General features: G+C 37.8%; 1 pseudogene; it reads left to right on the top strand.

Moving 5' to 3' along the window:
• Positions 1–8,257: 8,257 nt before the first annotated feature.
• Positions 8,258–12,045, top strand: LOC121789449 (annotated as a pseudogene).
• The last annotated feature ends 13,104 nt before the right edge of the window (positions 12,046–25,149 follow it).

Here is a 25,149-nt window from a genome sequence, read left to right as displayed (position 1 = left end):
TACTAGTTCATTTTTATTGAGTGATAGTATTTTGCTACCCACTTTAATATTTGTGACGACAGATTAATTAACATTGATTTTCTTCTGTCTCTTATATACACTTTTCAATTCCACTAAACACATGCACGTATAAATATTTATTCACTTGTACATTTCTTATCTGAAATAGAATCATGCACGACAGGATCGAAAACTAAACGATTGAAAAATTTTCTCTTTTAATAATTGCAACATTAAAGTTAAAGATCACATCATATATAGTAAATTGGGGGTGCATTATATTGCTAATTTTTTAAGTTGCTAACTCTGCTAACTTATCAACGCAGTGTATTAAAACTGTCAACACGATGACATTAAAATATCAACACATAATATTGAAATATCAACAAAATTATGTGTTGACATTTTAATATCTCCGTGTTGATATTTTTAATACACGACGTTAATGAGTTAGCAGAGTTAGCAACTTAAGAAAGTTAGCAATTGATGAAACGATTCAAACCCCTAGTAAATTGAGTATCTAAGACACTTAAACTTTAATCATTATGGAGTATTACTATTACCATCACTAAACTAATATGCGTACCAAGTTACAACCAAAACCTTCGCATTCATTTTTATAAGATAATCTCTTCAAAGTTGTGCAAGAAAACAAGAAATATTGGGCTTGCGCTGTGGGAAAAGCTTTTTGGTATTTTCTGTGTTTGGAAGAAAAATCCTGCCTTTTCAAGCCATGGTGGAGGTTCGCGGATGATAAAAAAAAATCCCGTTCATAAAATTGGCATGAATGGTCGGAATTATTGTGAAGACAATATGCTACTTCACAAATCAAAAGTTAGGAAAAACAATGTTGATTTTTTTACTTATATTTTAGTCGTATTAAATGTTTCTACGACACTATACATTATTTTTTTACCTTATTTTTCATGTGAAGTATATATGGAATTTATTTTTATAAAGTACTGTTAGAAAGGAAAATATGTAAGTAAGGAAAATAGGTAAGCAAGGAAAAAAAATTAATTAGGGAATGAGTATTATGGTAAATCTTGCCAATTTTATGTAACCCTTGGTCTATTTAAAGGAGGCGTACATATTGTAATTCTCTGAACAAGTTGAATGAATAATACTCATATCTTTCAACATGGTACCAGAGCAAAGGCTCATAACAAAATCATCATAGCCTAATACCTTTCCCGACCAAGAAGGCGGTTATTTTCAACCTGCAACATGTCAGACGATGAAGAGAAACAAAATATGGAGGAGACACGATTAAAGATGAGTAAGAATGTTACTCTAGCCGTTAAACTCAACGGGATGAATTATCCCCTATGGAAACGGCTGATGAGAGTAGCCATCGTGGGAAGACGAGCAAACAGGTATATCACCGGTACACCGCAGCCGCCGGAACCTGGAATGAAGGGGTACACAGAATGGGAGGAAGCCGATATGACAGTGTTCTCATGGATAATTGACAACGTCGAAACAGAAATTGTTGTCGACTTTGCACATCACCAAACCGCGCAAGCTCTGTGGGAGAGCCTACAAACTACATTCGAAAGTACTGCAGATCCATATCTGTTGTACGATCTAGAGGAAAAGGCTGGCCGAATCGTGCAAGGGGAACATGGGCTAGAAACATATTGGCGACATCTCCACGGAATCTGGGTCGAAATTGACCGATGCCAACATCAACCTGTGGATTGCTGCGACAAGGGGATTAGCCAACTTCGAACGTATGTAGCAACAAGACGGCTGTTCAAATTCCTAACAGGCTTGAATGTAAGATATGACGGGATCCGAAGGGATATTCTCAAGGAAACCCCGTTGCCCTCAGCCGAGACCGCATACGGTCTGGTAAAACGAGAAGCTACGCGGTTGAAAATCATGCCGGCAGCAGACATCGATCTCCAGACCGGCGCAATCAACGATGGATCATCATCGGGCCAAGTCGGACACGGGTTCGCCGTCACAAAACAGCCACCACCACGAACCGCCGCGCAACAGCCCAATCGCCAAGGCAGTTTCAAACCCGACAAATCAAAATTTTGGTGCTCTCATTGCGGAAAACAAAGACATACTCGAGATACATGTTTCCTCCTCGTTGGATTTCCGGAATGGTGGGATGAAAATCAAAAGGCTAAAGCTCGATTAGCCATCGGAGTCGAAGATGGAGACGGATTATTTCTGCAAGGAGCAGGGAATAGGGAGATGACTAACACCCGTGGGAGAGCAGGAGATACCCGTCCTCAACCGGGTGGAGGCGGCAGGCCCGGCGAGGCAGCCTTCGCGGAGAAGAAAAGAGGCGGGTCATATGGAGGTAACGGATTGGGGTTGAGAAACCCCGATCCCCAATTTGATTTTCAGAATAAATCCCAAAGCATGAGTAATTTAATTTCTGGTCCTTATAGTTCAGAATATATGCAATATGACCCAGGAAAATTACAGTTAGGACCCCAGAAAAACTATATTCCACGTTTGACCCCAAAACTGTTTGAAAGTTTCGTCTTAAGTCCAAATTGTTTTGCACCCTTGGAAAATATACCTATTGCATGCATTGCCTAAAGTAAAATTGACCCTAAGGAGAGTGAGTGGATTTTTTATTGTGGGGCAACTGATACTATGACCTACGATCTGAAAGATTTTTGTGAATTTAATGGGGCAACTAAAAGCCAAATTCAAACTGCCGATGGAGAGTTGACCGCTGTGGGTGGGAGTGGAACCATTGGAATATCCCCAACCCTGAAGCTTACAAATTGCCTCTATGTGCCCAAATTATCTCATAAACTTATGTCTATCAGCCACGTGACAAAAGAATTAAACTGTACGTTACTAATGCATCCAAATTTCTGTGTATTACAGGATATCAGGACGAGGAGGATAATTGGGCGTGGCACTGAGCGTCAAGGTCTTTATTATGTGGATGAGATTACTCAACAAGGTGGCACCGCGATGCTTGCTCACGGATCTGCAAATCGGGAAGCTTGGTTGTGGCACCGCAGATTGGGGCATCCATCCTCGGGGTATTTAAAATTGTTTTTTCCAAAGTTTTCCCATTTTAAGGATATTACTTGCGAATCTTGTGTTTTGGCAAAAAACCACAGACAATCCTTTAGATCAAGTGATACTCGTGTTAAGACTTTTTTTCTCTAGTGCATGCCGATGTTTGAGGTCCAGCTCCTATTGTTGGTGATCATGGTTTTAAATATTTTCTCATTTTTGTGGATGACTGCACTAGATTGACTTGGGTATATTTTTTGAAGCATAAATTGACGTTTTTGAAAAATTTACCCGTTTCTTTACAATGATCCAGACACAATTCCAAACCACGATCAAAATTCTTAGATCCGATAATGGTAGGGAATTTGTTAACAAAGACATGACTGATTTTTTTAAAGAAAAGGGGTTAGTTCATCAAACTACTTGTCCTTACACTCCTGAACAAAATGGTATAGCTGAACGAAAGAATAGGATAATCCTAGAGGTCACGAGAGCCCTGTTTTTTTACTCAAATGTTCCTAAATTTTTATGGCCCGAAGCTGTTGCCACTGCTGTCTACCTGATTAATCGTTTGCCTACAAAAATTTTGGGTATGAAAACTCCTTTGCAGACTCTCGCATCCCTTACTGATATTCCCCCACCTCTCATACTTCCGCTCAAAATCTTTGGTTGTTCCGTTTATGTGCATGTACCGAAACACGAAAGAGGAAAATTTTCTGCATGTGCAATAAAATGTGTTTTTTTGGGGTATGGGGTAAATCAGAAGGGCTATCGATGCTATCACCCGGGGTCTAGGAAGGTTATAACAACCATGAATTGTAATTTTCTAGAAAGTGAATACTTCTATCACACCCAACCTCGGGGTCAGGGGGGGTGCTGTTCAGGGGGAGTGTGATAAAATTGGACCCCTCAGTTTTCTGATGCCACATCCAAGTATCTCGAACGTGGAACCAACAGAACAAGCTAGTGTCACTGCCGAGTCAGTCACATCTGCTGTAGAGCCTCCTCAACCGCCTACGCCTGAATCGAGTCCTCCTCCAGTGATATCCGAGGTAATTCCTGAAACTAGCTCAGATAATACAGTTATTACTCCTGACACTTTTGGTGTAGACGAGAATGAGAATGCAGCAATTGATGGTGATACCGGCCGCTATATACTCCCCAACAGAACTACTCGTGGGGTCCCGGCTAAGAGATACAGTCCTGAGAGGATTAGTAGAAGCCGATATTCTATGGCGAATCTGGCTAAAGCAAATCTAACAGAGATGGCTAGAGCGTTTGAAGCAACACTTTACGAAGAAGAAGAAATCTCATATACGGCCGAGGAGGCTATGAAAATTGCTCACTGGCGAGAAGCAATGCTAGTAGAAATGCGGGCTCTGATGAAGAACAATACATGGGAAGTATGTCTTAAACCTGATGGAGTTCGAACTGTGGGATGCAGATGGGTCTTCACTATCAAACGGAGGCCAGATGGGTCGATTGAAAGGTATAAGGCGAGACTTGTGGCCAAAGGATACACTCAGACTTATGGAGTTGATTATGCTGAAACATTCTCACCGGTAGCAAAAATGAGTACTATTCGAGTGCTCTTCTCAATAGCGGCAGTCAGGGAGTGGCCACTACATCAGTTCGACGTGACAAACGCATTCTTACATGGGGAACTGAAGAAGCCCATTTACATGGAGCCACCACCTGGATTTGTTGGAGATTTCGAATGAGGAAAGATTTGCAAACTAAAACGAACACTACATGGGCTAAAGCAGTCACCTAGAGCTTGGTTTGGGAGATTCTCTGAGGCAATGAAGAAGTATGGGTATGAACAAAGCAACTCTGATCATACATTATTCTTGAAGAAAAGAGAAGGAAAGATTACATGCCTCATCATCTATGTAGATGACATGATTCTCACGGGAGATGATGAAGAGGAAATAAGCAAGCTAAGGAAGAATTTGTTTGCAGAGTTTGAAATGAAGGACTTGGGATTACTAAAGAACTTTCTGGGTATAGAAGTGCTAAGGTCAAAGAAGGGGATCTTCATCAGTCAGAGGAAATATGTACTTGACTTGTTAACCGAGACAGGATTACTGGACTGTAAGCCAGCAGATACTCCTATGGTTCATAATCATGGTCTGCGGATAGTTGAAGGAGCCGAAGCCACTCACCGCACGAGATATCAACGTTTAGTTGGGAAATTGATACACCTATCCCACACTAGACCCGACATAGCTTATGCAGTTGGAGTAGTTAGTCAGTTTATGCATGCACCTCAAGTAGCTCACTGGGAAGCAACACTGAGGATTGTTCGATATCTGAAAGGGACAACGAACCATGGGATTCTATTCGAGAATCATGGACATTTAGATATTCATGGATTCACGGATGCTGATTGGGCAGGGAACCCAAATGACAGAAAATCAACTGCTAGATATTTTACCTTTGTGGGAGGAAATCTTGTCACGTGGAGAAGCAAAAAACAGAAAGTGGTAGCTTTGTCAAGTGCAGAAGTTGAATTTCGAGGGATTAAGAGTGGGTTGACTGAGATTCTGTGGCTGAGGAAATTGATGACTGAGTTGAACTTAAACTCACAGAAGTCATGTAAGTTGTTCTGTGATAATAAGGCGGCAATCAGTATATCTGAAAATCCAGTTCAGCATGATCGGACAAAACATGTCGAGGTGGATCGACATTTCATCAAGGACAATATAGAGGCCAAGACGGTAGAACTTCATTTTGTGAGATCTGAAGATCAGTTGGCGGATATACTCACGAAAGCTGTCGATGCAAGAAGCTTCCATGAGGTATTGAGCAAGTTAAGTATCGGTAATCCCATTACTTAACTTGAGGGGAGTGTTAGAAAGGAAAATATGTAAGTAAGGAAAATAGATAAGCAAGGAAAAAAAATTAATTAGGGAATGAGTATTATGACAAATCTTGCCCAATTTTATGTAACCCTTGGCCTATTTAAAGGAGGCGTACCTATTGTAATTCTCTGAACAAGTTGAATGAATAATACTCATATCTTTCAACAAGTACTAAAAATAATCAGCACTTACGAAAGTAAAGTACATAAGATATTTGCTAGATTTATAAATCACAATTTAAAAAATGGATTCATATGGACACAATGACGACATTTTTGGCAACGAAGTTAATAAATATAGAGACGTTCGTTAACTTTAATAAGTAACAAGAAACACCTGACACCTATAATAAATACCACATCAAAGAAAGCTTTTGATTACCAACAACGTTGAAGAGTAAAAAGCTTCGAAATCTATTTTATACTTAGGGCTTAGCAATGGTATTCCCTCTCCTAAGCCCAGGGCCTATCTTCATTTTCTCTTGCCACGTCAACATGCTCATCTCATAATCTATCTCCCTGCAACACGAGAGTCTATCCCATGGCCTATCTCAAAACTCATCTCATTTCCATATCATTACTATTTTATTTTATTTTTAATATCAATGTCTAAATATTTTAAATTAATATATACACCATAAATTAATTCTTTGTTGTATTACAATATTAGCAAAAAAGAATACAACAAGAAGCAAATTTCAATCAAATTAAAAAAGACAAAATACAACATCCTACGTTAGAAAACAAAAAAAAACAAGATAGAAGTAAAATTGAGACTGAGATGGGAGAGGGATGAACGTGAATTGATGGAGAATGAGATATATATATGGTGAGTAAAAGATGAATTAATTTTTATATTTTTTAGAAAAAGGGGAGATCGGTTGGGCCAATGTATCAGCCTTGGCAGTGGCGGACACAAGTGGAGGGGGTGAGGGGCTTAAGCCCCTCCCAAACTTTTTTTTAATAATAAATTTATATTATAAAAAATTTCAACTTTCTTAGAAATTATCTTAAGCCCTTCCCAAGCTAATATCTTTGGGGTTTAAGGGGAAGAAGATTTAATGGGAAGGAGGGGCTGAAAAATAAAATCACCGATAAAACGTCTTGGAACCATGGCAACCGCATATAATGGGAAGAAGAAGATAGAAATAAATAAAAGCTGTTAAACTTAAATGAATACAATATGATAATAATATTGAAAAAGTGAATACCTATTCCCTAGTTAAACGGTGGCACGATCTTGCAAGTGTAACTACATTTTAATGATCTTACTTATAATAATAAAACTTTAAAAATTGTTTCCTAAATTTGCAAGAAACATTTTTCTATTGAATTACCGAAAACTAAAAAAGTTTTTCCCTTATACAGCCACACTCCATTTAAATTTATTCCAAACGGTAGAACAAAAAAATATTGAATTTTTCTCCCACAAATTTCAAACGAGAATTACAACTTGTCTTCTTTACCACTTTAATGGGTTAGGCCAGGTCAGTTTTTTCCTTTTCTTTTGTCATAGTTCACAAATTCAAATTCATATTTTTAATTAATATAAACATATTTGTGTAGTTTTGATTACCACCTAAGCTTTAATTTGCCACCTATGTTTTGATTTTAGATCTAGGAGAAAAGTTATAAAAATCAAAAGTTCATATATTTATATTCAAATTTTAAAATTTACGAGATAATTATGCATTTTTTTATGTAATATTAGATACTTATTGCTTTAGCAAAACAAACACAACAATTTTATTTTTCTTTTTGTTAATATAAAATTATATTCATCCATGAATAAATGTCCCATTATTCACATGCTCGAATTTTAATGCAAAATTGGTAAAATAAGAAACGAATAGAAATAAAATGTGTTAGTCGAAAATGGATCCTTAATGAGAGAAAAAAATTTCCTAAAATGGAAAGTTTCTATTTTTAGGGGACTGACAAAAAAACAAAAGAATTTCTATTTTTAGGGGACGGAGGGAGTGTGAAATTTTTTAGTGAAGCCCCTGCCAAAATTTATTTCTGCGTCCGCTACTGAGTCTTGGGATGGAGGCGGAAGGATTAATTAAATAGAAAGAAATACTTTGATTCGTAAGTTTCTATCGAGAGAAGTGCCAACAAAAATGATTGATTCATACAAAAAGATTTATGTCGCTTCAAATTAAACTCAAATGTTTTTCGAAGTTTTTAGGCAATTAATATCTCTCACTATCGAAACATACTAATTATGCTTATTAACACGTAAATGATGTCATAGCATACTCTACCATAATTGCTTGATCTAAGAGAAATAAGTTAAAGATATCCAACTGTTTTCTTGGACTTATTAATTCTTACAGCTAGCAGACGTATTAGCGGTAGTAGTAGTAGTCAACCATAATACTATCATAAAAGTTTCCACCTCATCCACAAAAAAGACATTTCGGATTTTTTGTGTCTCCATTTATCCCACACTGCTTCTTCCATAGAATTTTAAATAAAGACAGTTGCCAAATTCTTGAATTCTGCAAAATTTTCAGCACAAGCATCAAGAAAGGTTTTTTCTGTGTATAGCTTTCGTTTGCAGAGATTCAGTTCAAGATTGCTGCAGTGGAATTTGACGCTTGCTATAATGGATTTCAAGAAAGAGAAACTAGTAAGGTACGGTTTCCCCCATGTATGATTTTCTACACCACATTGTTTGTGTTTTGTGTGAATTTGAATTAGGGGGCTAAATGTTAAGTCCCATTTCTAGGATTCACAGTGAAGAAAAAAGGAATCTTGAAGTTTATTTGGAGAAAAATGGGGCTGAAAACCTGGATAAGCCACTCCCATTGTTCAAGAATTCAGCCCATTTATGGAAATGTGAAGACAAGATTCCTAAATTTGGTAGGGCTAAGATTTATCCAGAAGGGTCAAAACCAGACAAGAAAGCAATTCTTGATCCTGGGAGTGAAATTGTGTTGAAATGGAACAGAGTTTTTTTGTTTTCTTGCATAATGGCTCTGTTTGTGGATCCCTTGTTTTTCTTCATGCCTTTTGTGCTAAATCAAGACAATTCTTCATGTATGCATACAGACCTGAGTTTGGGGATCATAGTGACATGTTTTAGGACAGTGGCAGATGCATTTTATCTCTTACATGTGATTATGAAGTTTAGGATTGCTTATGTATCTCCAAGCTCAAGGGTTTTTGGAAAAGGTGAACTTGTTATGGACCACAATAAGATAGCCGTTAGGTACTTGAAGTCGGAATTCCTCATTGATATCATTGCAGCATTGCCTCTTCCTCAGGTTAGTCGATTTTGCTTCAATTGGGAGTCCTTTGCAAAGCTAAGGTCATTGCTGTTTAGCTTGTTTGTGTAGATATTTAGTTTAGAGAAACGAGACGATCTATGGTATGGATGGTGAAATTTGGTGGTGCTGTTGGGAAAATCTTGAATGAACTTTGAAAGCTTGAGTAATTTTGTTGAATTTGCTTTTATTAATAGTCCTTTTGAAAAGTTATGGCCATTACTGTTTTACCTGTTTATGGAGAGATTTATCATAGGGAAACGAGATGATCTATGAAACAAATGGTGAAATTAGGCAGTGTTGGAAATATCTTGAATGAACTAATAAGGGCTTGAGTAAGTTTGTTGAAGAAAAGATAGCCAACTAGGGAAGCTTGAGTAGTTTTTGCTCGAAAAATATTCAAGAAATTATCCTAATCTTTTCTGATTCTTGATTTATGTCTTGATTTTCTATGGCTGAATTAGCTAAGTATTTGCTTCTCATTTATTCAGATAGTCATATGGTCCATATTACCAGCAATCAGAAGCTCCCATGCTGATCATACAAACAACGCTCTCGTACTTATTGTTTTGCTGCAATACATCCCCCGGTTGTATCTCATCTTCCCATTGAGTTCTGAGATCATCAAAGCTAATGGACTCGTCACAAAGACAGCATGGGCAGGAGCTGCTTACAATCTGGTGCTCTACATGTTAGCAAGCCATGTATGCCTAATTTTTCTTCGCTGAAGAAATTTCGTTTTGTTTCATTGTTTTGGGGGGGGGGGGGCTAAAATGCTTACTATTTGTTTTGTAGGTGTTAGGGGCTTCCTGGTACTTGCTGTCGATTGAGAGACACGCAACGTGTTTGAAATCTGCTTGTAGGGATGAGTTCAATGTCATAGGCTGTTCACTCCCTTTTCTCGATTGTGGCACTTTGAGCCACAATGACAGAGGAAGATGGGTAAACAGCACACAGGTGTTCAAGAAATGCAATCCTGATGACACCACCTATTTTAATTATGGGATATTTGGAAACGCCATTGCAAACAGCGTTGTGTCGTCTGGATTTCTAAAGAAGTACTTCTACTGTTTATGGTGGGGTTTACAAAACTTAAGGTATGATTCCAAACTTGTTCACTTTTGACGATATGCGGATATCATCATTTTTAACAATGCATTAGTTGTTTACATTTTTCTCAGCTGAAAGTGAAATGTTTAAAATTGGTTGATTCCTTATTACGATTCTCTGTTTCACTCAACAGTTCCTATGGTCAGACGTTGTCTACAAGCACGTTTATTGGAAAGACTATGTTCGCCATACTCATCGCCATCTTGGGGCTTGTTCTATTTGCTCATTTGATTGGAAATATGCAGGTAATCAAATTTTCGTTTCATACGAACTCTCACTTTGGATATTTTTGAAAGCTTACAAACTATGATCAGGAAAAAGAAGCACGAACGTAAGCCATAATTCTCTCCGATTGTGATGTTTCACTATTCATTTATTTATGTCTTAATGCCAGACCTATCTGCAATCTATGATTGTGAGGCTTGAGGAGTGGAGGCTCAGGCGTCGAGACACTGAGGAATGGATGAGGCATCGCCAACTCCCGGAGGCTCTCCAACAGCGTGTGAGACCAGTACAAATGGCTTACCACAAGAGGAGTTGATGAAGAATCGATCCTCCATGCCTTGCCAATAGATCTCCGTCGTGATATTAAGCGGCACCTCTGTCTAGACCTTGTTCGTCGTGTAAGACCTCCCACGATCTTTTCTACCAATATATTCTTAAGCTCGACGTTCCTTGTGAATCACTAAGATGAATACACATAATCTCGATTTTCAAGTCCCGTTCTTCTCCCAAATGGACGATCAGCTTCTTGATGCCATCTGTGAGCGCCTTGTCTCATCCTTGAGCACCCAAGGCACCTACATTGTCCGTGAGGGAGATCCCGTCTCGGAGATGCTCTTCATCATAAGGGGGGGGGGGTGCTGGAGAGCTCGACCACAAATGGAGGCCGGACAGGATTCTTCAACTCGACAACCTTGAGGCCGGGTGACTTCTGTGGCGAGGAGCTGCTCGCTTGGGCGCTGCTTCCTAGGTCCACCCTGAACTTCCCTTCCTCGACACGAACAGTGAGAGCACTCAATGAAGTGGAAGCATTTGTGCTGAGAGCAGAAGATCTTAAATTCGTCGCCAATCAATTCAGACGTCTCCACAGTAAGAAACTGCAGCACACTTTCAGATACTACTCTCACCATTGGAGGACGTGGGCTGCCTGCTTCATTCAGGCTGCGTGGCGTCGCTGCAAGAAGAGAATGATGGCTAAAAACCTCAGCATGAGTGAATCATTCTGTTTCTCTCACGACTTGCAGTCATCAGATGAAAGAGGCGGCAGCAGCAGCGGAGAATTCTTGGCGGGTGCAACAAAACCAAGGTGTCACCATACTTGCATCAAGGTTTGCAGCTAACACGAAGAAGGGAGCTCAAAAGGCAAGCGATTTGGAAATGCATAAGCTGCAGAAGCCTGAAGAGCCGGATTTCTCAGCTGATGCTGATGAGTGATGAGACTCGGCTCTGAAACCAGACACGCTGTTTTTAGTCTGCGTGGGAGGTGATACGATACGATCGTCTTAGGTATTCTTATGAAGACTAATATTTGTAATTGTTGCATTGGCTTGAATATGAATGTGGGGGTGTTTAGGCTACTAGTTTTGCGTAGGAAGTTCGTTTGTAGAGGTCGCTTTCAGGGCGTATGCTCCGTGTTTATGTTTCATCTCGTGTCTCACTTGATGGTGCTTCGTCTTAGACGATTGGCAAGCTGGGCGTGGTAAAGTTTATGTTCGAGGTTTGGAACTGTAATTTCCATGGAGATGGAACATAAACATAGAGAAAGTGTGACTGATACTTGTGAAATTTATAATTGTTGGATAATAGTGTATGTAATTTTCGTTATTGCAGCAATATATATATATATATATATATATATATATATATATATATATATATATAGGGTAGTGATCTATGGCAAACACCTCTTAACCAAATAACTAGAGAACAAATCATAGCCACAAGATCAAAAAAATCAATGGCTAGTATTAATTTTCGAATTTAATGAGATCTTAGCTCCCTCAATCACAAATTTACTCAATAATAACAAGGCAGGGGTATTATGGTCTTTGCACATATAAAATTAGGTTACGTCATTGGAAAATTCAATTCATTTGAAAAAGAAACATTGTTCTCCTTCGTCTACGCCGCTGTTGTCGGTTTTCCTCCAGGATTCCGCCTCCTCCTTCGTCTACGCCGCTTTCGGATTGCTCTCAGCCGCTGAATTCATGCTTTGGATTCGTCGGAGACTCATCGAGGAGGATGCTGCCGCTGTTGTCGGTTTTCCTCTAGGATTCCGCCTCCTCCTTCGTCTACGCCGCTTTCGGATTGCTCTCAGCCGCTGAATTCATGCTTTGGATTCGCCGGAGACTCATCGAGGAGGATGCTGCCGCTGAGTGTTAGATTCGGAGATGGCGGATACTCCGTTTCTTCAACACTGTCTATGGAGATTTGGGGGGCAAAGGATTTTACCGAGATTGCCAGTTTGAACGTGTATGGCAGTAGAAACAGATTTTGTTGTATTTTTTAGTATAGTTTATAACTCTTACGTTCTGATTAAATAAATATTCCACTGAATTTTATTTTATTTTCTTGTAAGTCTTACTACTATAGTTAATGATGTGTTGTGTACTCCATTTTATCTTGTAAATCATGCTAAGAGTGATGTGTTTTGTAAACAAGAGTGAAGTAAAATCAGAATAAGAGTGATTGTTTTGTGAACAACAGTGAAGTAAAATCAAAGTAAGAGTGATGTGTTCTGTGAATAAGAGTGAAGTAAAATCAGAATAAGAGTGATGTGTTCTGTGAACAAGAGTGAAGTAAAATCACAGTAAGAGTGATGTGTTTTGTGAATAAGAGTGAAGTAAAATCAGAATAAGAAGAGTGATGTGTTTTGTGAACAAGAGTGAAGTAAAATCAGAATAAGAGTGATGTGTTTTGTAAACGAGAGTGAAGTAAAATAATGCTTTTGTGGGGCAGAAAAATGAATTTAAAAAAATGAAAAATAAGTAAACGACAACAGCTTTTCATCAAAACGGCATCTTCGCCAATTCCTCCACATCATTTCCGAGTACACTTCACTCTTGTTCAGAAAACACTTCACTCTTGTTCAGAAAACACTTCACTCTTGTTCACAAAACACATCACTCTTATTCTGATTTTACTTCACTCTTGTTCACAAAACACATCACTCTTATTCTGATTTTACTTCACTCTTGTTTAGAAAACGCTTCACTCTTGTTCACAAAACACATCACTCTTATTCTGATTTTACTTCACTCTTGTTCACAAAACACATCACTCTTATTCTGATTTTACTTCACTCTTGTTCACAAAACACATCACTCTTATTCTGATTTTACTTCACTCTTGTTCACAAAACACTTCACTCTTGCTCAGAAAACACTTCACTCTTGTTCACAAAACACATCACTCTTATTCTGATTTTACTTCACTCTTGTTCACAAAACACATCACTCTTGTTCTGATTTTACTTCACTCTTGTTCAGAAAACGCTTCACTCTTGTTCACAAAACACATCACTCTTATTCTGATTTTACTTTACTCTTGTTTACAAAACGCATCACTCTTATTATGATTTTACTTCACTCTTGTTCACAAAACACTTCACTCTTGTTCACAGAACACATTACTCTTATTATGATTTTACTTCACTCTTGTTTACAAAACACATCACTCTTGTTTACAAAACGCATCACTCTTAGCATGATTTTACTTCACTCTTGTTTACAAAACACATCACTCTTACCATGATTTTACTTCACTCTTGTTTACAAAACGCATCACTCTTATTATGATTTTACTTCACTCTTGTTCACAAAACACTTCACTCTTGTTCACAGAACACATCACTCTTATTATGATTTTACTTCACTCTTGTTTACAAAACACATCACTCTTGTTTACAAAACGCATCACTCTTAGCATGATTTTACTTCACTCTTGTTTACAAAACACATCACTATTAGAATGATTTTAGTTCATGTTGCCTCCCAAATGATAGACAAATGAGTAGAGAGTATGAGCAAAAATGACAAAATCAATCAGCAGAAAATCACGAACTCAATTCTCCAACGTACAATGGAAAGAAAACAAAAAAGGAATTCGAAGTTAGAGAAGGAAAATGGAGTAATTATCATCATATCATTCTCGAATCGTAATTATAGCTAGGGATTGGTAAAAGCCCCTTGTAGAACCCTCTATTTCAAAATCTCCTCCAAATCTCACTAATTTACAAAATGCAATATCGAGAATAAGACGAGAATGCGAAAACAAATAAATGTTGATGGAGTTGAGCAGAAGCGAGTTCCAGTTGCGGCGCTGCTCGGTAATGAGATCGGTTAAGATTCAGCGAGCCGCGAACAACCCGGCGGAGGACGCCTTCAATGGAAGAACCGGCTCATGTGCGGCGGCGGCGGAGAGGTCGGCCATGGCAGTGGCTGGAGACAATTCAGATTCAGATTGTATAAATTGCGCAGAAGACAATTCACGCTGATACATTTGAGATATTGAATTCCAAAAATGCCCTTTGGCTATTATTTTTTTATAAAAATCTGCAAGATTATTTAAGCCATAAGATTAATTTGGAGTATAAAGATGTGTGGCTGAGATTTGTTCTCTAGTTATACACTTAAGATTAGTTATACATTGATCACTATCCTATATATATATATATATATATATATATATATATATATATAGGGAGATGATCAAAATAAAAATGCATTTAAATCCAGAAATGCAGCCCAAATCTTGGCCCTAGGATTAGATGATCTAATGGTCAATAATTAACCAAAAACACGGAAGGTCATAATTAAGCAATTTTAGGTCATATTATAATATTTGAGTTTAATGTCATGCTAAGATCATTTAGGTCATGCTTTGATAGCATGACCTAAAAATTAACTAACTATGACCTAAAAGTGCCTTACGTATGATATTGTTCTACATTTCTGTATTTAAATCTAGTTTTGCATAGATCAAAACCCTATATATATATATATATATATATATAGGGTCCTGTTAGGTTGAGATTATTTAGCTAAATTGAGAAATGAGATGCAATATCAGCCACTAATCCACAAGATTAACTAAATGTCAATAGCTATCACATTATGTCAACACGGGGGTATAAGTGTCATTTCATTTCAATAGCCAGAATATCAAATGTCAACAGCTCGTATTAAAATGTCAACAACTAAAAAATAACACTTACAATTCATGTATCAATACCGAGAATATCAATGTCAACAACTCGTATTAAAATGTCAACAACTAAAAAATAACACTTACAATTCACATTTGAATACGGAGAATGTCAAATGTCAACAACTCGTATTAAAATGTCAACAACTAAAAAATAACACTTACAATTCACATATCAAAATATCAAATGTCAACAACTCATATTAAAATGTCAATAACTAAAAAATAACACTTATAACACATGCAATCTGTGAAATCCAATCCAGAAATTCATTGGGGAAAAGACATAGCTCAACTTTCAAAACTTCAAATCGTTTCAAATTCAAAAATAACAGCCACACCTTTACGAATGGGTGATTCTCCGACGAGAAAAACAGAAAGGACGATGGATTCCGCTCAAAACCAAGTCTAGTGAGCAAACCAATTGCTTTATTAGTAAAGACAGCAGCGAATTGCGGATTTGATGAATCCTCGAACGCGGACTGCAGCTCCAACAATCCATCGGCGAGATCGAATTTCTCGAGTGGACTGATCGACCACCGCCGCAGAGGCGGAGCGGAGGCAGCGGCTGACGACGTCGGTTCCAGCGTCGGAGGGCGGCGCGGAGTGAAATTTGTCTAAGATTGAGGAGACAGCGAGCTTCGGGAGCGAAATTTGTCGAAGATTGGAGCGAAATTTGCCGGATCCTCATCCTCTCCGGCGCATCACGCGGCGGCGCCGGCTGTGGCTGTTTTGATCTCCCTCCCTGAGAAGTGAGAAGGCTCAGATCCAGGCCGCGCCGACGGTGGTATCGACGACGAACAGGTGCTCGGATTTGGGGATGAGTTTGCGGAGAGTGGAGAGCTTAGCGTATATTCTGCGCTGTGGCTTCTGGAGGATTAAATTACCATTTGACCCATTCATAATAAATTAATTTAAAATTATTTTTTGTGTGGCAAAATCTGGACCACTCATTTAATAAAAATGAGTGGCTGATGTTGCATCTCATTTCTCAATTAGCCAAAAAAATCTCAATTGATCATGGACCTATAGATACATATATATATATATATATATATATAGGGTCATGATCTATGGCAAACACCTCTTAACCATATAACTAGAGAACAAATAATAGCCACAAGATCAAAAAAATCAAGGGCTAGTATTAATTTTTGAATTTAAGGAGAAATTAGTTCCCTCAATCACAAATTTACTCTACAATAACAAAGCGGGGGTATAATAGTCATTGACGGCCAAAATAAGGTTATGTTGCAAATTTCAATCCAAAATCCATTGGTCTTCTTCACCTCGACACAGCTGTTGGCGCTCTGCTGCAGGAATATGACATGCTCCAATCTCTCCTCTCACGCAGGCTTGGGAGGCTGATCGGTCTTGTCGTTCTCGATTAGAAACGAGACTCTCCCGACGTTGCCGACCTCCATGGTGCTGCAGGAGTTGCGGTGCGAGGAGGAGACGTCGGAGCAGGAGCAGGAAGAGAGACGCTGCTCGCCGCATTCCGAGCAGACCAGCTTCACCAGCCTGTCCTTGAGGCAGTGAGCGCATATCCCCACCGACAACGAACTCAGATGCTTTCTGCACGGCAGCTTCGACACGGCGGAGTAGTTGAATTCGGGCACGAGATGCGAGAGTGTTTGAGCCAGGCTGATCATCGGAGCTGGGAGCTTCAAGAGGAGCTTAATCGTAAGCCTAATTGTATCGTCATGTGATCTGATTATGTGATTGAAAGAGGAACTTGCATAACAATGTTTTGATTTTTGCTATGTATGTATCATACACTTTGATCATCGAAGAATGTAAGATTTCGAAATTATTTATGTGAAATTAATTACCAACAAAATCTCTCCAAATTCTCGATTATTAATACTATTGTATAAGCAGTGTTGGGTAAATGCGTATTGTATTGGAGATCTAAAATGAGATTTTAGTTTTATGGTGAATGGTAATGCCAAAAACAAGAAAATTTTTATTCAATAGAATAGTTAGAGAAACAGACATATGTAAGAGTAATGACAAAATAAAATTTTGGGAGTTCGATGATGATATGTGAACTTTTTCAACAATCAATCATGTATGATTAGACTTTTGTTCTTTGACTAAACTTATGTAGTGATTTTACTTCACTATTGTTTACAAAACACATCACTCTTATTATGATTTTACTTCACTCTTGTTTACAAAACACATCACTCTTAGCATGATTTTACTTCACTCTTGTTTACAAAACACATCACTCTTATTATGATTTTACTCCACTCTTGTTTACAAAACACATCACTCTTATTATTTTACTTCACTCTTGTTTACAAAACACGTCACTCTTAGCATGATTTTACTTCACTCTTGTTTACTAAACACGTCACTCTTAACATGATTTTACTTCACTCTTGTTTACAAACTCTTATTATGATTTTACTTTACTCTTATTTACAAAACAAATCACTGTTAGCATGATTTTATTTCACTCTTGTTTACAAAACACATCACTCTTAGCATGATTTTACTTCACTCTTGTTTACAAAACACATCACTCTTATTATGATTTTACTTCACTCTTGTTTACAAAACACATCACTCTTATTATGATTTTACTTCACTCTTGTTTACAAAGCACATCACTATTTTTTTAAGTTGCGGAATTGGCTTTGACCAAATTTTATGATTTTTTTTATAATTTATCCTTATTATTTTTCTAAAACATATGAACTTTTATTTCATTAAATATTATAAGTTGTGGATTAATTATTTCGTATGGATAGTTCTGTTTCAGTATTAAATAATAAATACTGCTACTTCTTTTGCTTTTAAACAAACCAAAGCCCCAGCCAGTATTGCAAATATGTCTTTTTCCATTTTCTGAAAGAATAGTTCTGGGCTTCTGCAATCTTACTTCTTCTCAAAGGCTCTTCTTAGATATATCAGCATTTCTCTCGCTCTTCCGAGAGAGAGAGAGAGCGAGAGGGCGTGGCCCAGCAGATCTAAATCTTCAATTCTTAGTTGAGTTTGATGAGGATCTGTGCATCTTCAATGGAGATATCATATACACTCAATTAATTGCTCCGGCATACAGCGCCGGAGCCGAAGAAGTCGACGAGATCACCGACGGCGGCGGTGCAGCCGTCGGAGACGTCGGAGTGGGCGGAGCCTGCGGCAGCTCCGCCACAGAGATAGCTAGCGCGGCGCATGACTTTCGTAAGATTGGATTCACGGTGATTATATGTTATTCATGAATTCACATTGATGTATTGAATTCCCAAAATGCCCCTGGACAAGTTTTTTTTCATAAAAATTTGAAAGTTTGTTTAAGCCATAGGATTAATTTGGAGTATTAAAATGTGTGGCTGAGATTTGTTCTCTAGTTATACACTTAAGATTAGTTATATATTGATCACTACCCTATATATATATATATATATATATATATATATATATTCTTTACAGATGTGTATCAAATCACATGAAATTGATATTGTTTTAATAAAATAATAACATTGGTTTTTGAAAAAAAAAAGAAAATGACTCCTTTATCTTGTGCATCTAAAAAATGAATCACTTAATAAGATTCGAATGAAGTAGTATGGAGTATAATTTATCTTGAAATTCTCTGATTAAATATGCCTAAAAACACATTGAAAGAAATATTTTAAGATTTCAAATCATTAATATAAGTGGATAAGTGGAAAAATGAAATATATTGTATAGTTGGTCTTAATTAGTATACTTAGTCGTTGAAGGAAGTGTATTAATATTATTTATGACGACACTATTGTTGTTCTTCCAACATTGCCGGCTCTTTTAACGTTACTTTTAACGACAATCACCGTATTTATATCCAGTTTGTATCATTAATCGTCTTATTATTTGTTTCTCACTATTCATCTCTAAGGCCATATTTAGTATGATAGAATGTAAATAGGAATAAATGTGATTCCTACTTCGATTCCATTTATTTGTTTGATATAGTGAAAAAGAATATTCATGCGAATAAATATAGGAGAAAATGGAATGATAGTACAGAGAAATTATTACTATTTTATTACTATCTTCATTTCCTTCCAACCTTCATTCAATTTTATCAAAGAGGGTCTAACCGTACAGTGACTTGAGCTCTGGCAATAAAATGATATATGCATGTTAATTATGGTTTAACTTTTCATATGATTTTGCCATAATATAATTAATGCAATGGACTCGATCATCATTGGCTTATATATTTATTAGCACTAGACTTGAGCTTTTATAATGACTGAAAAAGTTTTTAGTTTCCATATGAGATCAGCATGTACTTATTATTGTTTTTTTCTGCGAAGATAAATTATTTAATATAACATGATTAAAGCTAATAAAGTGCTCACTTTTAACAGTTCATTCTCTTTTCGGTTTTGTGATTTTTTGAGAGATTAATTTAGTGTAAGATTTGATAAAATTAGCAAAAGTTGTGGATATTTTATGTAATAGAAATTAGCAGACCATCATCAAAATCAAATGAATCCAACCAAGAACACGCACAACACACACTACACACGTTCCTTAACGTAGACAGAGACATGAAACTTGCCAATTCACACCATTATACTATTAAATACTATACTCAACTCAAGCAATCATTTTTATTCAATTCCTTTTCACCTCAATCTCACATGGCTTCTTCCCTATATCCCACATCACCATTTTCAATTTACGTTTCTATTTCTAAACTTTTTCTTGGGGTTTCAGCACATGCTCTCCTCTCATCTCCCACCGGCCACCTCTCTCTCTCTCTCTACATTTTCTATTTGCTCCCAAAACTTGGCCTATTCTTATGTTTTTTTATTTGACTGACCACTTCCAAGAGATTCTTTCAGATCTACCGCAAAAGTTTTAGGCCCTGGATGAGATTATATCATTATAGCCTTGTTCTTCAAGCTCCCATTAATTTTCTTTTATCAAAAAGGTTATCTTTTTAGGGAATTTGATTGGTTTCTTGCAAATGAGATTGTTTGTTTTAGCCTCAATTTTTGCTGTGTTCATACTTTTTATACCATTTGTTCTGAATTTCGGTCAATGAACCTCTTATTTCTGAGGTTAAATTCCAATATCTGATAATGTTTCAAGTTATCATTATGCAATTCTACAATTCTTTCTTCTTTAAATCTCATATTCTGTATGCTAAATGTTACATGGGCTGCACCAGAATGAAATAAAAATTGAATCTTGGTGACCTGCAACTGTTGCATTAGAAGGGCTCATTTCTGTGAAAACAGATTTCATTATCATGTTTTATTGATTTTGTTACTCCTTAATACTTGGATTAATCTTGCTACTTTATCGATTCTTATAGGCATAAAAAACACCGAGTATAAGGCTGCAACGAGGCGAATACAGTTATCAGAGAGATGTTGATGCTTGCTAGAACTGCATCATTGAATCAGTGAATGCAAGAGTGAGTTTGTTGAGAGAGAAGAAATGGGGTAATTCTTTTGTTATTCTAGACTACAATTAACATTCCATAAGTGTACTGGACTTTTTTTTTGTTCCTGCTTTGGGAGAGACGCGTGATGGTCATGCGTCTCCCGTTAATGAAACACATCAGGGAGATGCGTCTTACACAAAGACGCATGAGAGACATGCGTCGTCAATTTTTTTATTTTTTTTAAGAAGACGCATGAGCGTCATGCGTCACTATGTTTTTTTATTTTTCAAACGACACATGAGCGTCATGCGTCTTAGGGAGAGACGCTCATGCGTCTCTAATTTGCATAAATCAGACGGACCAGAGGCAGTAGCTCCCATTTCTGCGCGAGAGAAAGAGAGGGACGCGAAACTCAAGCGATTTCTTGGCGAAATTGGCAATTTCCCGTCATATTCCGGTAAGTTTTATTCAATCTTTCAACATTTCTCCCTTATTTATTGTTTATTTGCATAATATTAGGGTTTTTAATAAATTTATCTTAAACTTACTATATTAGGGTTTATAGAAAAAAATTGGCTCTAATTGTTGTTGGTTTGTATATATATTTTTGCAGAAATCATGCAGTATTTGTGAGTTTATATTGGGGTGGTAGAATAGTTCAACTTTCTCAAGTGGGTATTTGTTATGATCCTCTTCGTGCGAGAGTCTCCATCGTATTGAATTCCTGTGTTTCATTCTCTGAATTAGTTGCAATGATACGTGCTAAGATAAGAATAGATTCATATCAACACTCCATCGAAATATCATGAAGGCATTGTCTGTTTGGTACCGGTACGAGTTATATATGTACTGGGGTTGACAGTGATGAAAGTGTGATGTTTATGTTCAATGAGGCTCTAAATTCTACTCGTCATATTGAATTATTTGTTGAGTATTTGCCTGTTGGAAATTTAGAAATCCCACCAGTGGTTGATTATGGTGTTGGATCATCTACGAGGGTTGAACATATGAGCTTTGATTGTGGTATGAATGAGCAAGCAAATGTTGCAGATGCTGCTGATGTTGGATTGAATACTCAAAAGAATGTTCAAGATAATGTTGATGTTCATGTTGTACGAAGAGACCTTGATCCACCATTGTCGTCATCATCATCTGATGCTATTTTAAGTGATGATTATCTGGGTGATGTTTCTAGTGATGAGGAGATCGTGTGTAAACCCGTCGTGCAAGGTGAACAACCACTTCCAGAATACGTTCACAGTAGGTTGAAATATTTTCGGAGACTACCGAGTGGTCCTTCTGAGGTACCTGATGTTGGTAATGAACACAGTACTATGTACTGGGATGCAGCACACCCGTATCGGATTAATGCGGGAACAAAATTTGATACCAAGCTGCATGTGAAGACTGCTATTACTATGTGGAGTCTAAGGCAACACCGACAATTTAGGGTGGTTGAGAGCAAATTAAGAAGGTGGCATGTCGTATGCAAATATCCAGCAGGGAGGACAGAAGATGGGGTAGCTATTATCAGCAAGACCAACGCTGAAAAAGCGAATGAATGTTCGTGGGAAGTTTATGTTACACAAAGGGCCCATGATGATATGTGGAAAATTAGGAAGTGGGTGGGACGCCATAGTTGTGAAGGCCATCATAATGATAGAGGACATGCTAACTTTTCATCATCAATGATCGCTTTGTGTATTCGCCATCAATTGCTAAAAAATGCCGAGTACAAAGCCGCAGCCGTAAGAAATTTTGTTCATGACAGATTTCATGTGGTAGTCAGTTATAAGAAGGCATGGTATGCACGGAGAAGGGCTATAGAGATTGTATTTGGTGGATGGGAGGAGTCATTTAGGGATTTGCCAAGCTACATGCTTGAACTGCAGTCAAGGAATCCAGGCACAATTGTTGAGTGGAGGCACAATGAGTTGTTGAGCCAGGGACGTAATAAAGTCTTCTATTACATTTTCTGGGCACTTGGGCCTGCTATTCATGCTTTCCAAGAGTGCCAACCAGTTTTAAATACCACGCCAGGCTGAGTCAGGTACGCCACTGTTATCTTGTTATACCACGCCATGTACCCGGACTCATAGGAATGTTAATGGACATCGCTGCGACGTCTTCGGTTGCCTGGAACCTTTCATACCTCAGGTCCCATTCCCCAATGTAGAACTGATGCGTGTTTTCCCAATTGTTACCTTTCTTACCACGCCGATCATTTTTGCCCAAATGATCGACATTTTTTAGCATCCTATCTACATATTGAGGAATATCCTGGTACCGATTAAATTGTCGGCGCACTCGTCCAACCTCATGTGCCTCGACATAGGACCAACACACCAAGTAAGTATCGCACAAGGAACATCCATTCACATCACTGCAGTAGTCAGGAAGTATGCAATGTGCATATGGCGTCCACACAAACTACAAACCAGCAATGCAAACGCTAAATTAACTTCATAATAAATTCATAAATTAAGTCAACATTAAAATAATATTCACCTGGTCCGGTCTAATCAGGGATATTTGATCACGGTAATGTTCAACCGAATATCTAGGAGCACTTCCTATTTGCGTAGTTCCTTTCCACCTATAAATAAAATTGATGTAAAAAAATAACCCAAGATGGATAAACAAATAAATATTTAAATATATACCTGGCACCACATGGCGTATATGACTCGTGCACGAGTGCTCCTATGAACGACGGTCTCAATGTGGACATTCTTTCCCACGCTCATAGTTGCAGAAGCATCATAGGCCCGCCCAACTCTTTTCTCTTATCCATGGAAGCCTCGCACAGATAATGATACAGGTAGGACAAAGCCGCACTTCCCCAACTAATAGTTTGCACCTCGTCCGGATCCTCAAATGCATTCAACCACATAAAAAGAACCTTACACCCCGTGGTGTCTGGTAGAATGAGACCTCCTAACAAAATTAGGGCATGGATACGTGCCCTTTGGATGTATACATATGTAGGTAGACCATCACCCAAAGGTATCCTCGTCTGGTTGATTAGAGCGGTCATCAGCAAAGCGCCTTGCTTTGTCTCTGTGGATGTATCTGGTATCCATCCCAACAAATCTCGGCACTTGCTAGGCCAATCAGGATATCCGACGTGATGGTCACGCCTTGTGAAAACGCGATCGTCCGCTCTCAAGCCCCAAATGGCTTGCACATCTTCCAAGGTCGATGTCGCCTCTCCGATCGGTAGATGGAAAGTGTGCATCTCCGGCCTCCAACGCTCAATCAAAGCCGTGATCAGCTCATTGTTGACCTTCATCGACTTCCCACAATCCATCACGCCTTTGAAACCAAAGGCGTCAAGCCAATACCTCTCATTCTCATGAATGTCGATATCCCATGTCTTACTTTCCGTCCGGCGAACTTTGAAAACTTGTGTTGTGCCATCTTTCAGTAGTTTATTTGAAATATGTTTTTTCTAAAGATATAGCATTGACGGATCTTCAGGTCCATATAATAATTGTCCGCTAGAACTTGAAGTTTCCATCTTATCTAATAACATATTCACAAAATAACAATTACAAACTCACATTTAAAATACAAATAACATATAAATTCAAATCATCGTCAAAACAATAAAACATTATAAACCAAATGATTCACTCATAATCCATTGAATACTATATATTGGAAACTCCAATTCATCACAATTCATGCTTTATAAGGCCTAATTTACATATAACTACTAAATTAGAAGGTTAAATTACAAGATACATTTCAACCCCTACTCTCTTCTCCAATAACAACCAAAATCACAACACCAAGCATCTCAAACATATAAAAAACTATACAATAGAATGAATTTCACCAATAAAATCCATTACAACTAACAAAATAACAAAACAACAGTCAAATTTGAACAATTTGTTATAAACCCTAATTTTCAAAATTGGGCTAAACCTACACAAAATATGCAAATAAACTACAAATAAGGGAGGAATGTTGAAAGATTGAAGGAAACTTACCGGAATATGATGGGAAATCGCTAAGAAATCGCCGAAATCGGGTCTGGTATCTTTCTCTCTCGCGTCTGCTATCTCTCTCGCCTCGCGTCTGCCCTTTCTGCCCCCCTCGCGTCTGATTTATGCAAATTAGAGACGCATGAGCCTCACGCGTCTCTCCCTAAGACGCATGACAGTCATGCGTCGTCTAATAAAATTAAAAAAAAGGCGACGCATGATGGAGATGCATCTCTCCCTATGACGCATGTCGCTTATGCGTCTTTAAAAAAAAGTAAAAACACCAACGACGCGTGTCTCTCATGCGTCTTTGTGTAA

The sequence above is a fragment of the Salvia splendens genome, chromosome 2, assembly GCF_004379255.2.
Source record: "Salvia splendens isolate huo1 chromosome 2, SspV2, whole genome shotgun sequence".
Classification (NCBI taxonomy): Eukaryota; Viridiplantae; Streptophyta; class Magnoliopsida; order Lamiales; family Lamiaceae; genus Salvia; species Salvia splendens.
Note: the sequence above shows the minus strand (reverse complement) of the source record. Positions and strands in the feature narration are given on the sequence as shown.